This window comes from Mustela lutreola, chromosome X (genome assembly GCF_030435805.1).
Source record: "Mustela lutreola isolate mMusLut2 chromosome X, mMusLut2.pri, whole genome shotgun sequence".
In the NCBI taxonomy this organism is placed as follows: Eukaryota; Metazoa; Chordata; class Mammalia; order Carnivora; family Mustelidae; genus Mustela; species Mustela lutreola.
In genome coordinates, this window is record NC_081308.1 from 35,465,008 (window position 1) to 35,480,210 (window position 15,203).

Here is a 15,203-nt window from a genome sequence, read left to right on the forward strand (position 1 = left end):
ATGAAGAAGTGCAGCAAGTAACAGAATGCCTTCAGAAACATGGGGCCCCGGAGAGGGCTAAGATGGGTTCCTGGAGGGGATTCAGTGCCCAGGTCCTGCCCCTGGGGAGGCCTGGCTGGGCTTGCACTCCTCTGTTCTCCTTATCAATTCTCTTCTGTTCCTTGTGTTACTATGAATGGGTTTCCCTGATTGCCAACTACAAGTTCCCCAAGCAAGATTTAAAAAAAAAAAAAAAAAAAAGGCTTGGTTTGTAGTTCACAGTACTGGGCTCCAGTCCCAAATTGGCCATTTAACTAACTGAGCGATACTGGACCAGTTAGTTATTCTCTTCATGTCTTCACTTTCTCAACCTTCAAAAACAACCGGACACCATGGGACCAACATCGTAGGTTGCTATGAGGATTATCTGCGCCCATCCTTGTTAATAGAGGGACTTAAGGCACAAAGCCTGCAGGAAATTTAGAGTGAAATGACTTCCTTCTTTCACTGTTTTCTCAGTGCTTAAAAACTGCTTATTTGAATCTGGTTAACTCAAGTGGTTAGAATAGGGTCAACCAAGAGGGTTGTAAGAGGTTTGAGCACGAGACGGGTTTGCTTAGCACATATCCATGGCGGAAGACGAACCGTGTAAGGTAGGGATCCCAGTTATCTGTTGCTACACAGTGAACAGCCACCAGTCTTGGTGTTTATTTTTTTTTTAATTTTTTTTTAAAGATTTTACTTATTTATTTGACAGAGAGAGATCACAAGTAGACAGAGAGGCAGGCAGAGAGAGAGAGAGGAGGAAGCAGGCTCCCTGCTGAGCAGAGAGCCCGATGCGGAACTCGATCCCAGGACCCTGAGATCATGACCCGAACCAAAGGCAGCGGCTTAACCCACTGAGCCACCCAGGCACCCCAGACTTGGTGTTTAAAATAACAGCCACGTTACTGTATCTCACGATCTGGTGAGCCAGGAATTAGTGCAAGACTAGGAGGGGCACTGGAGTGCCTGGGTGGCTCAGTCAGTTGGGCATCTGCCTTCGGCTCAGGGCATGATCCCGGGGTCCTGGGATTGAGCTCCGAGTCAGGATCTCTGCTCAGAGGGGAGTCTGCTTCTCCCTCTCCCTCTGTCTCTCAAATAAATAAATAAAATCTAAAAAAAAAAAAAAAAAAAAAAGAGGCGAGGATGAGCAAGTCTTCTGCTCCATGTGGGATTGACTAAGGTCTCTAAGTGGTACCAGGTGGTAGATGAGCCGGTCTGGCAAATCCAAGTTGGCTTCACGTATATGAGTGGTGCTTTGGTGGGGATGGCCGGAAGGCTGGACTTAGCTGGGACTGTAAAATGTGGCTCCCATCTGTGGCCTCTCCAGCGTGGTGGTCTTAGGAGAGTAGTCCTTGTTATATGGTGCCCCAGGTCTTGCAGAAAGCATTACAAAAGAGTAAGGCAGAAACTAGAAAGCCTCTTCTGACTTAGCCTTGGACATGATGCACTATCACTTCTGCCCATTCACGTAGTTACCAGAGAGTCACAAGTTCACCCAGATTCAAAAGCAGGGTGCACAGAAGGGCGTGAATGAGTACCCAAACATGCATCATGGGGCCATCTTTGAAGACCATCTCTCACTGTGGACCAACCACTCATACACGTGTGCCCTCAGTCCTGGGAGGCAGAGTGTGAGTACTCAAATGGAAGAGCCCAGATCCATCCCCATTCATCATCAGAAGGGTTCTGGGAGATCCTGAGCGAGGAGCAGGAGATGGAAACGCTCTTGGGAACATTAGACCTCACCGAGCATCTGAGAGCTGAGTCCCTGGGCTTTGGATGTTAAACCCTAGTCCTGCTTCAAAACCAGCCTTTTGGGCTTTTAAGCTTATAAAAGAAAAAAATCTCAGATTCGTATGAGAGAGTGACTATCTCCGTTTTCTCTATGAGGAAATGAATTAGATCACCTGGCATCCCAGCTAGAAAATGGTACAGTCGAAATTTGAACCCAGACATATCTAAGGCCAAAGGCGGTTACTTTATAGCTTAAAGTAACTTTCCAGGGGTCAGCCAGAGAAACCAGATATACAGTTTAATACTCATTTATTATATGTTTGGTTAGTAGACTTAGAAGAGAATGGAAATTCCTTTATCTGAGGAAGAGTATATATGTGCAAAACTTACACCAAACGTTATCCTTAATGGTGAAATATTGACGGACACCTGGGTGGCTCAGTTGTTTAAGCGACTTCTGTTAAGCGACTGCCTTCAGCTCAGGCCATGATCCCAGGGTCCTGGGACTGAGTCCCGCTTCAGGCTTCTTGCTTTTCAGGGAGTCTGCTTCTCCCCCTGCTTGTGCTCTCTCTCTCTCTCTGACAAATAAATTAATAAATTCTTTTTAAAAAATAGTAAAATATTTGAAGCTTTCCCTCCTGAGATCAGGAACAACAGAAGGACACCTGCTATCACTCCTCCTATTCATTATTATTCTGGAGGTCACAACCAGTGCAATAAAGCAAGAAAAAGAAATATAAAGCATCAGAAGTGAAAGGAAGAGATGAAACCATCATTCACGGATGACATGACTTTGCACATACAAATCTGAAAAAAAATCCTACAACTATCAGACTTAATAAGGGAATTCAGCAAGGTCGCTGGATTTAATGTAGGGCTCTTGTGGGGCTTTTTTTTTTTTTTAGAGAGAGAGAGAAAGAGCGAGCAGAACAAGTGAGAGAGAGCACGAGTGGAGGGAGGGGGGAGAGGGAGGGAGAAGCAGGCTCCCCGCTGAACAGGGAGCTCCATCCCAGAGTCCCTGGATCATGACCTAAATCAAAGGCAGATGCTTAACTGACTGAGCCACCCGGGCGCCCCTCCTGTGGGGCTTTAATGAGAAATTGATATCATATACTAAACCCCTACCTATTTATTTCTCACCACCACCCCTCTTTAGCCTGTGGCATTAGCTATGCTTCCTCTTTGACATTCCCTTTACTCCAGCTTCCTTGACACTACCCTCCTGTGTGTCCTGTCCTTTCCCTGCAGATCTCTCTCCCAACCTCCTCTTTTGGTATCTGCTCCAAAAATAGTGGCCTGGCTCAGAGTTCTGTCCACAAACAGTGCTGGCTGAGCTCAACTCCATCAGGGTCTACACGGACAGCACTTCCTGCGATTGTCTGACCCCCTTGTACCATTTCTTCCCTGGACTCTCTCACTGACCTAGTCCTTAACTCTCCCATCTAGAATCTTTTCTCCCAGCCCCGCCCCTCATTTTTTTTTTTTTTAATTGTGGTGAAATACTCATAATATAAAACTTACAATCTTAAAAGAAAAACTATCTTAACCATCGTCAGTGTACAATTTGGTGTTGTATTTTTAAAAGATTTTATCTATGTATTTGAGAGAGAGAGAGAGAAAGCACAAGCAGGGTGAAGGGCTGAGGAAGAGGCAGACTCCTCACTGAGCAGGCAGCCCGATGTGGGGCTCGATCTCAAGACTCTGGGATCCTGACCTGAGCGGAAGGTGGACGCTCAACTGATGTAACCATCCAGGTGCCCCAGTTCGGTGGTATTGAGTACATTTGTCTGCTTGTGCAACCCTCACCACTATCCGCCTGCTCCGCTCTTGTTGCTTTGGCATCTGTGTGTCACACGGCCCCTGGGGTTACCTTCCTAAAATGCGACCTTGATCCTTGCCATTTTTCAAGATCTTGAGACACCTTGTTAGATCCGGTATTCACCAAATGGTGCGATAGCCCTCCGTGATCTCTATCCATGCTCTCTTGCTTCCATTCCTGTCTTACTCTGAGTCCCTCCAAAAGCTGACCCCGAGCCAAGGATTTGGGGGCATAAAAGCTGTGATCTCAGGAAGCACAGCAGGAGAGCGGGAATAGAGACAGGCCAAAAAAGGGTGCCTTGGTGAATAGGTTACCAAGGTGGGTGGGGCGGGCGGTGGTGGTGGCTGGAGATCCTGCTGATGCCTCTCTGGGATCCTGTGTAGCACATGCCTCGGAACTGCCCCAGAGAGGGGTGAGGAAGCTGGAGTATATCTATCCACCAACTCCCATCCAGGGGTGTGCTGGTAAACCAGCTTTCTGGGAGGACAAAGAAAGTCTTAATTTGCAGTGTTTGCCAATTGCCATGATATAAATATTCCCACTGTGGCTGATTCTAAGCTAGTGATGGTTTAACAACTGGCTTGCAAATTTTCTGAATATGTAACAGTCGGGCTCTCCAGAGCTAGTACCACAGCTCCAACACACCCCTGCCCCCACTCCGCATTAGTTGAGGGTTATTTCTGGGAAGCCAAGCACTTAGTATCTGCCCATACATATGGTGGCCAGCTGAGCGTGCTTCGGAGGCCAGAGAACGCTCTCCGATGGAGTTTCAGGAAGTCCTCATTGTATCTGGGAAGTCCTTTCAGGTGCCTTCCGGGGAGGAGCAGGGACATGAGTGGGGCAGCAACAGAGCTGCTCAGAACGCCTGCTCCCTCTCAGCCCACCCCTGAGCTTCTTCTGCTCCTCCAGCCCTCAGCTATGGGGTCACCACCTCCATGCAGCCCTCCCTGCATTCCCACAAACCGTCCTCACTCTCATGACAGCCCCAGAGCATGCCCTTGGCTTCTTAACTGCCCCCTGCCTTTCTCGTCACTGAACTGCAAGGTGCTGTGGCCAGCGATGTTGTCTACCACTTTCTGTAACTGTCGTAGTAGCCCGGTGCCCAGCACAAGCTTAGCTACTTAATACCTAACTCAGCCCACCCCACCTGGCACCTAGTAATGGTTGAGTCAAATGAACACTCTCCCCCTCCCCTATGTATATATATCCACTGCTCAGTCAATCAATGGGTCTCTCTCTGGCTTTTATTGCTTATCCCCATCCGTTTCCAAAGAGGACTTTAGGCAGCAAGCAGGTGCTTCCTTTCCCGTGAAGGTGTGAGCGACCATATTTTCCGAAGCAATGATCAGGACACGTGATCTGACACATGTTCCAACACATGGTCTGACAATGGGACAGAATATTTTAAATCTCCGCCGTCTCGGAAAATCCGGGCTGCGGGGCTCCGTGCAGAAAAGAGCCAGGAGCCATGGCCTCATAATGCATCCCCAGAACAGGCAGGAGTTCCGTTTTAAAGACCTCTGTGATTTTCAGAGCAGCATGTGAAGAGAGCTGAAGAGAGAAGTTGATTTCTGTGGCACTCTAGCTGGAGTGATTATAGGGAGCGGGGAAAAATTTGTGGCAGAAACAAGTTCTCATTAAGACCATATGCTGTATTTCTAATCGATGGCTCTTAGAAGTAATTCCCCGACATTTCATTCATTTTTACTGCCTCCCCTTCAGGGGCAGGAAGAACAGCGTTGTTAGCCTGCGTTTATAGATGAGGATATCTAGAAACAGAGAGGTGAAATGGCTCAGCCCCAGTCACAGAGTGAATCAGAGAGACACCGCCAGCCTTGGATTCAGAATTCCAACTTGAGCTTCTGTGCCAAGATCCCTCGGGGCACATTTCCTTCCTCATTTGCATAAATCATCAACATTTTTTTCCAAGCTTGTGCTGAGAAAGCCCCTTTTCAAACAGTGGAAACTCCCTTTGCCTTCTGTTGCCTTAGTTTTATTTTGTGAACCGAATTCTTTCACTTCAACACGTAGACTTGCTGTTTTTCCTTCCGTCGAGCCCTTTTCAAGAGAGGTCGTGACCTTTGCTTAGAGAGGCAATGGAAACAGGAGAGCCCAAACGAACGAAAACAGATGATCTGGAGACCATATAAAGTGTCATTCCAACTCGTGTTCACAATCCCATGCCGTTGATTGCAAATCTCGAATCATGGCAGGTTATCAGGAATAGAAGAGGGGCTGATGGTGTTACCAGCGTTTGAACCCTGTCGGGGATAAGATGTGCCTCCAGCTCGGGAAGCAGATTTCTAGGATCGGCAACTGAGGGGCGCACGCCGTTAAGCATTCGACTCTTGTTTTCAGCTCAGGTCATAATTTCATGGGTCCTGGGATGGAGCCTCGTGTGGGGCGGTGGGGGGGTGTCCATGCTCAATGAGGAATCTGCTGGAGATTCTCCCTCTCCCTCTGCCCCTCCCCCACCCCATGTTTGCACACACTCTCTACCCCTTTCTTTTCTTTCTTTTTTTTTTTTTAAGATTTTATTTATTTATTTGACAGAGATCACAAGTAGGCAGAGAGGCAGGCAGAGAGAGAGAGGAAGGGAAGCAGGCTCCCCGCCGAGCGGAGAGCCCGATGCGGGGCTCGATCCCAGCACCCTGGGATCATGACCCAAGCCGAAGGCAGCGGCTTTAACCCACTGAGCCACCCAGACGCCCCTCTCTACCCCTTTCTTTCAAATAAATAAATACTAAAATTTTTTTTATTTTTTAAAATTTTTATTTATTTATTTATTAAAATTTTTTTATTTTTAAAGATGTCATTTATTTATTTGACAGAGGGGGACACAGCGAGAGAGGGAATACAGGCAGTGGGAGAGGGAGAGGGAGAAGCAGGCTCCCTGCCCAACAGAGAGCCGGAGGCAGGGCTCTATCCCAGAATCCTGGGATCATGACGTAAGCCCAAGGCAGATGCCTAACAACTAAGCCACCCAGGTGTCCTAATAAGTACATCTTTATTTATTTATTTTTAAAGATTTTATTTATTTATTTGATGGGCAGAGATCATAAGTAGGCAGAGAGGCAGGCAGAGAGAGAGGAAGGGAAGCAGGCTCCCTGCTCAGCAGAGAGCCTGATGCGGGGCTCAATCCCAGGACCCTGGGATCATGACCTGAGCTGAGGCAGCAGCTTTAACCCACTGAGCCACCCAGGTGCCCCTCCCCCAGTAAATACATCTTTAAAAAGAAGGAAGAAACTGGACAAATCAGGGCCAATGCAAGTCTGAGAAATGTCAATCTGGAAACATGTAGGGAGTCATACCTGAGATTAATGCTATGTGAACTTGGGCTTCTAATCACCAGTGTAATTACATAATTACTCACAATCCTTTCACATATTTAAGGAATTCCTAGCTCATGACCTCATCTGTCTGATGGTCCTTAGGTGACTCCAGTATTGAGGTTTCTGGGCATGAACTGCGTTTCCTGGATTCCCAGGTCAGCACTTAGCGCATTGCTGACACTCACAAAATAGTAATAATCCTCTTGAAAGTGGAAACATATGCAATGTGTTTGGGAAAAACTTCCCCTCTCTGTCAAATATGTTAGATAATCAAAATAATTTATAGCTCGTTGGTTTAACCATTAGACAGAAAGAAATTATATCTATTCAGAATCTTCCGGCAAATAATATTCAGCATAAAGAAAGAGCTTTCTGTCTACATGGTGTAGTAATTTACTTTATTTCTTATCATACTGGTTAGCTATTGGTGCAATAACGCTGTGTAACAAAAGTTTTAAACACACCACAACTCAATGGCTTAAAACGTGTATCTCCTGCAAATGGGTGGGTGACTTGTTCTGGTGATTTCAGCTGAGTGTAGCTGCATTCTGTAGCTTGGGTCCAGGCCTCCTCCCATGTCTCCTCATTCTTCTTCAGCAATTTCCTGGGGGGCATTCTGGGCTTATGGTAGATGACCAGAGAGCAAAAGTCAGGCTGAATGGTGCAAGCAATTTAAAGCATTCTCTGGCATCGTATCTGCTCACATGACATTGACTAAAGCAAGTCACAGGGTCAAGTCTGAAGTCAGTGGGAACACAGCACCCCAAGAGGGAGAAGGAGGGGGAGGCAAGTGAATGTTTGCCGAACGACGGTCTTTCACGATTATCCTCCCTGAAAGGCTGCATCGTGTCCCCTCAAAATTCATACGCTGACCCTACAAACCCCAGAATATGATTGCATTTGGAAATAGGGCCTTAAAAAGAGTGATTACGTTACCCCCCAATCTAATACTGCACTATATGTGAACGAATTTGTATTTGAATAAACTCTTGATGGGGCTTCTTGGTGGCTCAGTGGGTTGTGTCTGCCTTTGGCTCAGGTCATGATCTCAGGGTCCTGGGATCAAGGCCCACATCAGGCTCTCTGCTCAGCGGGAGCCGGCTTCTCCTTCTCCCTTCCACTCCTCCTGCTTGTACTCTCTCTCTGCCAAATAAATAAATAAAATCTTAAAAAAAAAGAAAATAATAAACTCCAGAAGAAGACAAAAAGTGATTAAGGTACAGTGAGGCCGGTGGGGTGGACCCAAATCCAGTCTGACTGGTGTCCTTCCGAGAGAAGATTTGGGTGCACAGAGAGACCCCAGGATCGTGTGCACATAGAGAAAAGGCAGCGTGAGGACCCAGCAAGAAGGCGGCCAACTGCAAGCCAAGCAGAGAGGCCTCAGAAGAAACCAGCCTCCAGAACAGTGAGAAGTAAATTTCTGTTGTTTCCACTCCCTCCAGTCTGGGGTACTCGGATGTGGCAGCTAGAGCAAACTAACACAGGCCTGTAAGCCCCTTGTGGGTGACTCAGGGCTGTGTCGTACTCACCGTGCTGTGCTGTCTGCTTCCCTCCTGCACCGCTCTGTCACCCGCAGCACTTAGCACATTTCCTTGGGTGCTTTGTTTAGGTATCTTTAGCGAATGAATGAAGTCTCTCCGTTTCAAAATCAACAATTATTTATCTTATCAGCTAGGACTCATGGTTGCAAGTGATAGAAACCCACTTAAAGTTGTTTAAGCAAAACGGAAGTCTCATGGGTCACACGACTGGGGGAGCTTCTAACATCTATGAAGTGATTCTAGGAACCAGGGCCCTAGACCAGTAGGCCTGAGGAGATTGCACACTTGCTAGACGCTCTCTCCATATTCTCTCACATTTTTTTCCCCTAATGACATGACTACCAAGAGAAGGCAGATTCTATTTTCAAAAAAATGGCACCAAGACCATCTCCCATCCCAGATGTTCACCTTACAATGTGACTTCGACACTCCTCCTGTTGAGAGATGGGATCTATATTTCCCAGGTGTTTTGTTTTGTTCTAGGGACAGAGAATGTACGTGAGTGGGGGCACAGAGGGACAGAGGAAGACAGAGAACCTCGACCAGTTTCCATGCCCAGCACAGAGGCCAATGCAGGGCCTGACCCCACAACCCTGAGATCATGACTTGAGCGGAAATTAAGCATCATGTGCTCCACCGACCGAGTCACCCAGGTGCCCTTATATTTTCTGTTCTTTTTTTTTTTTAAAGATTTCATTTATTTATTTGACAGAGAGAAATCACAAGTAGATGGAGAGGCAGGCAGAGAGAGAGAGGGAAGCAGGCTCCCTGCTGAGCAGAGAGCCCGATGCGGGACTCGATCCCAGGACTCTGAGATCATGACCTGAGCCGAAGGCAGCGGCTTAACCCACTGAGCCACCCAGGCACCCTATATTTTCTGTTCTTAATGGGGTTGTGATGACCGTGGAAGGGACCCTGTGGGACTTCCAATGCTAGGTCGTAAAGGACAATATGGCTTCTGTCTTAGTAACTGGGACATTGCCTTTGGAGTCCCGGAGCTGCCATGGCAGAAGTCTGAGACTGCCGTCCTGTCAGGAAGCCCAAGCTACATGGAGAGGCCACATGAAAGTGTTGTGACGGAGAGCTCCAGCTGCAGTGCCACCTAAGAGCCAAGATCAAGCACATGTGATGAACATGCTCCTGGATGATTCCAGCACACCCCTCCCCCACCCCTCCAGTCATCCAGTCCTCCCTATTGAGGCTCCAGACACTGGAGAGCAGAGACAAGTCCTCCCCACTGTGCTATCAGAATTCCTGGCTCACAGAAGCTGGGAGCATGAGAAAATGCTTATTTTATGCTGTTGCATCTTGACATAATTTGTTATAGAGCAATAGTAAGGGGAGAAAAGAGTCCGGGATTACATTTTTTTTTTTTTAAAGATTTTATTTATTTATTTGACAGGCAGAGATCACAAGTAGGTAGAGAGGCAGGTAGAGAGAGAGAGGAGGAAGCAGGCTCCCTGCGGAGCAGAGCTTGATGTGGGGCTCAATCCAGGACCCTGGGATCATGACCTGAGCCGAAGGCAGAGGCTTTATCCACTGAGCCACCCAGGCGCCCCAACATTTTTTTTTTTTTAAGATTTATTTATTTATTTGAGAGAGAGAGAGCGCGCCAGCACAAGCAGGCAGAACAGTAGACAGAGGGAGAGGGAGAAGCAGGCTCCCCACTGAGCAGGGAGACTGATGCTGGGCTGGATCCCAGGACCCCAGAATGACCTGAGTTAAAGGCAGAGGCTTAACTAACTGAGACACCCAGGCATCCCCCAACCTCCACTTCCTTTTTAAGAAAATTGTAGGAAAGGTCTCCAACAGGCCAGGCTTGGTTCACATGCCTACCTCTTGAGCCAAAGGCTCTGTCTGGGAGGAAGCAGACTAGATTTAGTTTCATTTCCATGTTAATTCCTAGGGGATAGGTAGGGATGTCATAACTGCGAGTCACACCAGAGGCCCACGGCTGAGCTCTTTATGAAAGGAGTGGGGGAGTATCAGAAGAAGGGCTGTGAGATTGTGTTCTGGGCAGACTAAACTAATAGCAATATTATAGCAGCCTTACTTTATTTGGTAACATTTTTTCTTTTGAGGTTTAAGATAGTTTAAAAAAAAAAAAAAGACCGGAGAACATACTGTATTTACTACAAGCTAGGTGACTTTGGGCAGGTTACCATTGTCATCCTTAGTCTAATAAGAGAATTTGCGGGGGCCCGTGGGTGGCACAGTTGGTTAGGCGTCTGCCTTCGGTTCAGGTCTTGACCCCAGGGTCCGGGGATCGAGCCCCACATCTGGCTCCCTGCTCAGTGGAAAGTCTCTGTCTCCCCCTATCCTCTGCCAGCACCGCCCAACTCCTGTTCTCTCTCTCTCAAATAAATAACTAAAATCTTTCAAAAAACCACTTTTTGTAATACTTCTTTGGCAACTTGTCAAGGGCTTGCTAGAAACACTTTCCATTTGAGCCACAGTACACGTGCAGATAATCATTGCTTGGAAGCAGGGACTTCAACATCCTGGTCCAAGAGAGACACACATACCAGTCACATATGATTGTGTGTACACACATATTAAATTTGTATTTTCACATACTCCAAAAAATAAGCAAATTCTCTTCTCTACTGAAAGCCAGTAATATTTTTGCAGCGTAGGAATTTTCCTAGGGCCAATATGCTCCATCAGAGATTGCTGCCTTTTTCTTATTTATTTATTTACTTACTTTTAATTAAAATATAATGTATTATGTGCCCCAGAGGTACAGATCTGTGAATCATCAGTCTTACACAATTCACAGTGCTCACCATAACACATCCCCTCCCCAATGTCCATCACCCAGCCACCCTATCCCTCCCCCGCTACTCCCCAGCAACCCTCAGTTTGTTTCGTGAGATTGAGAGTCTCTTCTGGTTTGTCTCCCTCCCAATCCCATCTTGTTTCATTTTTGTCCCTCCCTGCACCCCAGGGACCCCCTGCTCTGCCTCTCAAATTCCTCATATCAGAGAGATCATATGATAATTGTCTTTCTCTGATTGACTTATTTCGTTCAGCATAATACCTTCTAGTTCCATCCACATCATTGCAAATGGCAAGATTTCTCTGATGGCTACATAGTATTCCATTGTATATATATATACACCACATCTTCTATATCTATTCATCTGTTGATGGACATCTAGGCTCTTTCCACAGTTTGGCTATTGTGGACATTGCTGCTACAAACATTCGGGTGCACATGCCCCTTCGGATCACATTTGTATTTTTAGGTAAATACCCAGTAGTGCAATTGCTGGGTCGTAGGGTAGCTCCATTTTCAACTTTTTGAGGAACCTCCATGCTGTTTTCCAGAGTGACTGCACCAGCTTGCATTCCTACCAACAGTGTAGGAGGGTTCCCCTTTCTCCGCATCCTCACCAATACCTGTTGTTTTCTGACTTGTTAATTTTAGCCACTCTGACTGGCGTGAGGCGGTATCTCACTGTGGTTTTAATTTCTATATCCCTGATGCCTAGTGATGTGCAGCACTTTTTCATGTGTCAGTTGGCCATCTGGATGTCTTCTTTGCAGGGATGTCTGTCTGTTCACGTCCTCTGCCCATTTCTTGATTGAATTATTTGTTGTTTGGGTGTTGAGTTTGATACGTTCTTTATAGATTTTGGATACTAGCCCTGTATATGATATGTCATTTGCAAATATCTTCTCCCATTCTGTCAGTTGTCTTTTGGTTTTGTTGACTGTTTCCTTTGCTGTGCAAAGCTTTTGATCTTGACGAAGTCCCAATAGTTCATTTCTGCCTTTGCTTCTCTTATCTTTGGCGATGTTTCTAGGAAGAAGTTGTTGTGGCTGAGGTTGAAGAGGTTGCTGCCTGTGTTCTCCTCATGGATTTGGATGGATTCCTGACTCACCTTGAGGTCTTTCATCCATTTTGAGTCTATTTGTGTGTGTGGTGTAAGGAAATGGTCCAGTTTCATTCTTCTGGATATGGTTGTCCAATTGTCCCAACGCCATTTGTTGAAGAGACTGTCTTTCTTCCATTGGACATTCTTTCCTGCTTTGTTGAAGATGAGTTGGCCATAGAGTTGAGGGTCCATTTGTGGGCTCTCTATTCTGTTCCATTGATCTATGTGTCTGTTTTTGTGTCATACCATACTGTCTTGATGATGACAGCTTCATAATAGAGCTTGAAGTCTGGAATTGTGATGCTGCCAACTTTGGTTCTCTTTTTCAACATTCCTCTGACTATTCAGGGTCTTTTATGGTTCCATATAAATTTTAGGATTATTTGTTCCACTTCTTTGAAAAAATTGATAGTATTTTGATAAGGATTACATTAAACATGTAGATTGCTTTAGGTAGTATAGACATTTTCACAATATTTGTTCTTCCAATCCATGAGCATGGAACGTTTTTCCATTTCTTTGTGTCTTCCTCCATTTCTTTCATGAGTACTTTATAGTTTTCTGAGTATAGATTCTTTGCCTCTTTGGTTAGGTTTATTCCTAGGTATCTTATGGTTTTGGGTGCCATTGTAAATGGGGTTGACTCCTTAATTTCTCTTTTCTTCTGTCTTGTTGTTGATGTAGAGAAATGCAACTGATTTCTGTGCATTGATGTGATATCCTGACACTTAATGAATTCCTGTATGAGTTCTAGCAGTTTTGGAGTGGAGTCGTTTGGGTTTTCCAAATAAAGTATCATATCATCTGCAAAGAGTGAGAGTCTGACTTCTTCTCTGCTGATTCTGATACCTTTTATTTCCTTTTGTTGTCTGATTACTAGCTAGGCCTTCTAGTACAATGTTGAATAGCAGTGGTGATAGTGGACAGCCATGCCATGTTCTTGACCTTAGAGGAAAAGCTCTCAGTTTTTCTCCATTGAGAATGATATTCGCTGTGGGTTTTTCATAGATGGCTTTGATGATATTGAGGTATGTACCCTCTATCCCTACACTTTGAAGAGTTTTGATCAAGAAAGGATGCTGTAGTTTGTCAAATGCTTTTTCAGCATCTATTGAGAGGATCATATGGTTCTTGTTCTTTCTTTTATTAGTGTAATGTATCACATTGATTGATTCGTGGATGTTGAACCAACCTTGCAGCCCAGGAATAAATCCTACTTGGTCATGGTGAATAATCCTTTTAATGTACTGTTGGATCCTATTGGCTAGTATTTTGGTGAGAATTTTTGCCTCCATGTTCATTAAGGATATTGGTCTGTAATTTTCCTTTTTGATGGGGTCTTTGTCTGGTTTTGGGGTCAAGGTAATACTGGCCTCATAAAATGAGTTTGGAAGTTTTCCTTCCATTTCTATTTTTGGGGAACAGTTTCAGGAGAATGGGTATTAATTCTTCTTTAAATGTTTGGTAGCATTCCCCTGGAAGCCTCTGGCCCTGGGCTCTGGTTTGCTGGGAGATTTTTGATGACTGCTTCAATCTCCTTACTGGTTATGGGTCTGTTCAGGTTTTCTATTTCTTCTTCATTCAATTTTGTAGTTTATAGATCTCTAGGAATGCATCAGTTTCTTTCAGATTGTCAAATCTGCTGGTGTCTACTTGCTCATAATATGTTCTTATAATTGTTTGTATTTCTTTGGTGTTGGGAAATTAAAAAAAGAGTTTTAAAAAGGTATTGATAAGATAAAATAGTTAAAAAACTTTAAAATAGGAAAGTGGAAAAATTTTAAAAATAGAATAAGAGAAAAATAAAATTATAAAAACTTAACTTTGAAAAACTGAAGGATCCTGGGAAAAAAAGGTATTAATTCTGTGTGTCGCTTTCCCCTAGGTCTGGAGTTCCACAGTTCTCATTGATTGGTAAACTTGATCTTGGCTGGATGTTCTTGCTGATCTTCTGGGGGAGGGGCCTGTTGTAGTGATCCTTACATGTGTTTGCCCGAGGCGGAATTGCACCACCCTTGCCAGGGACCCAGCCAAGTAATCTGCGTACTTTTGGTCTTGAGACCTTTTGTTCCCTGAATGCTTTCCATAGAGCTCTGGAAGACGGGAATAACAATGGCGGCCTCTCAATATCCGAGCCAGAGGAACTAAGAGCTCAGGCCTGCTCCTCAGTTGCCCTCAGAGAAAAGCGCTCAGTCACTCCTGTCTCCCTGGTCCAAGCTCACCCAGCCTGTAACCGAACATTTCTGTCTCTGGCTCATGGCCCCATTTGGAGTCTCCAAACCCAGCAGGTTTCTGTTGCACTGCTTCTCCCAGAGCAGGAAGGTGAGTCTCCCCGGATCTGCCACTTATGGGGTCCCTCCTCCAAGAGCAGTGGCCCGACTGTGCCTTGGAGCATGGTTTAAGGTAACTAACCCTGAGCTGAGAGCTCAATTCTCGTTTCCATCTCTGTAGCCGGCTTCCCCGCTCTGATACCTGGGAGCTCTGCTACACTCTGATATCCCCCGGTCTTTCTGTGACTTCATGGGTCCTGAGACCACACTGTCCCTGTCCCCTCCCCCCACTTAGGCTCTGGAGCGACATCCCTCAGTGGAGCCGACTTCTAAAAGATCCGATTTTGTACTCAGCTGCTCCACAACTTGCTGGAAGCCAGCCCCTCCCCCAAGGTCTGTCTTCCCATATATACCTCAGATTCACTTCTCTGCATGTCCTACCTTCCAGAAATTGGTCATTTTTCTGTTCCTAGAATTGCTGCTCTTCTTCTTTTCCATCTCCTGTTGAGTTTGTAGGTGTTCAGAATGGTTTGATAACCATGTAGCAGAACTCCTGGGACCTGATGATACTAGGTTTCCTACTCCTCTGCCATCTTGCTCAT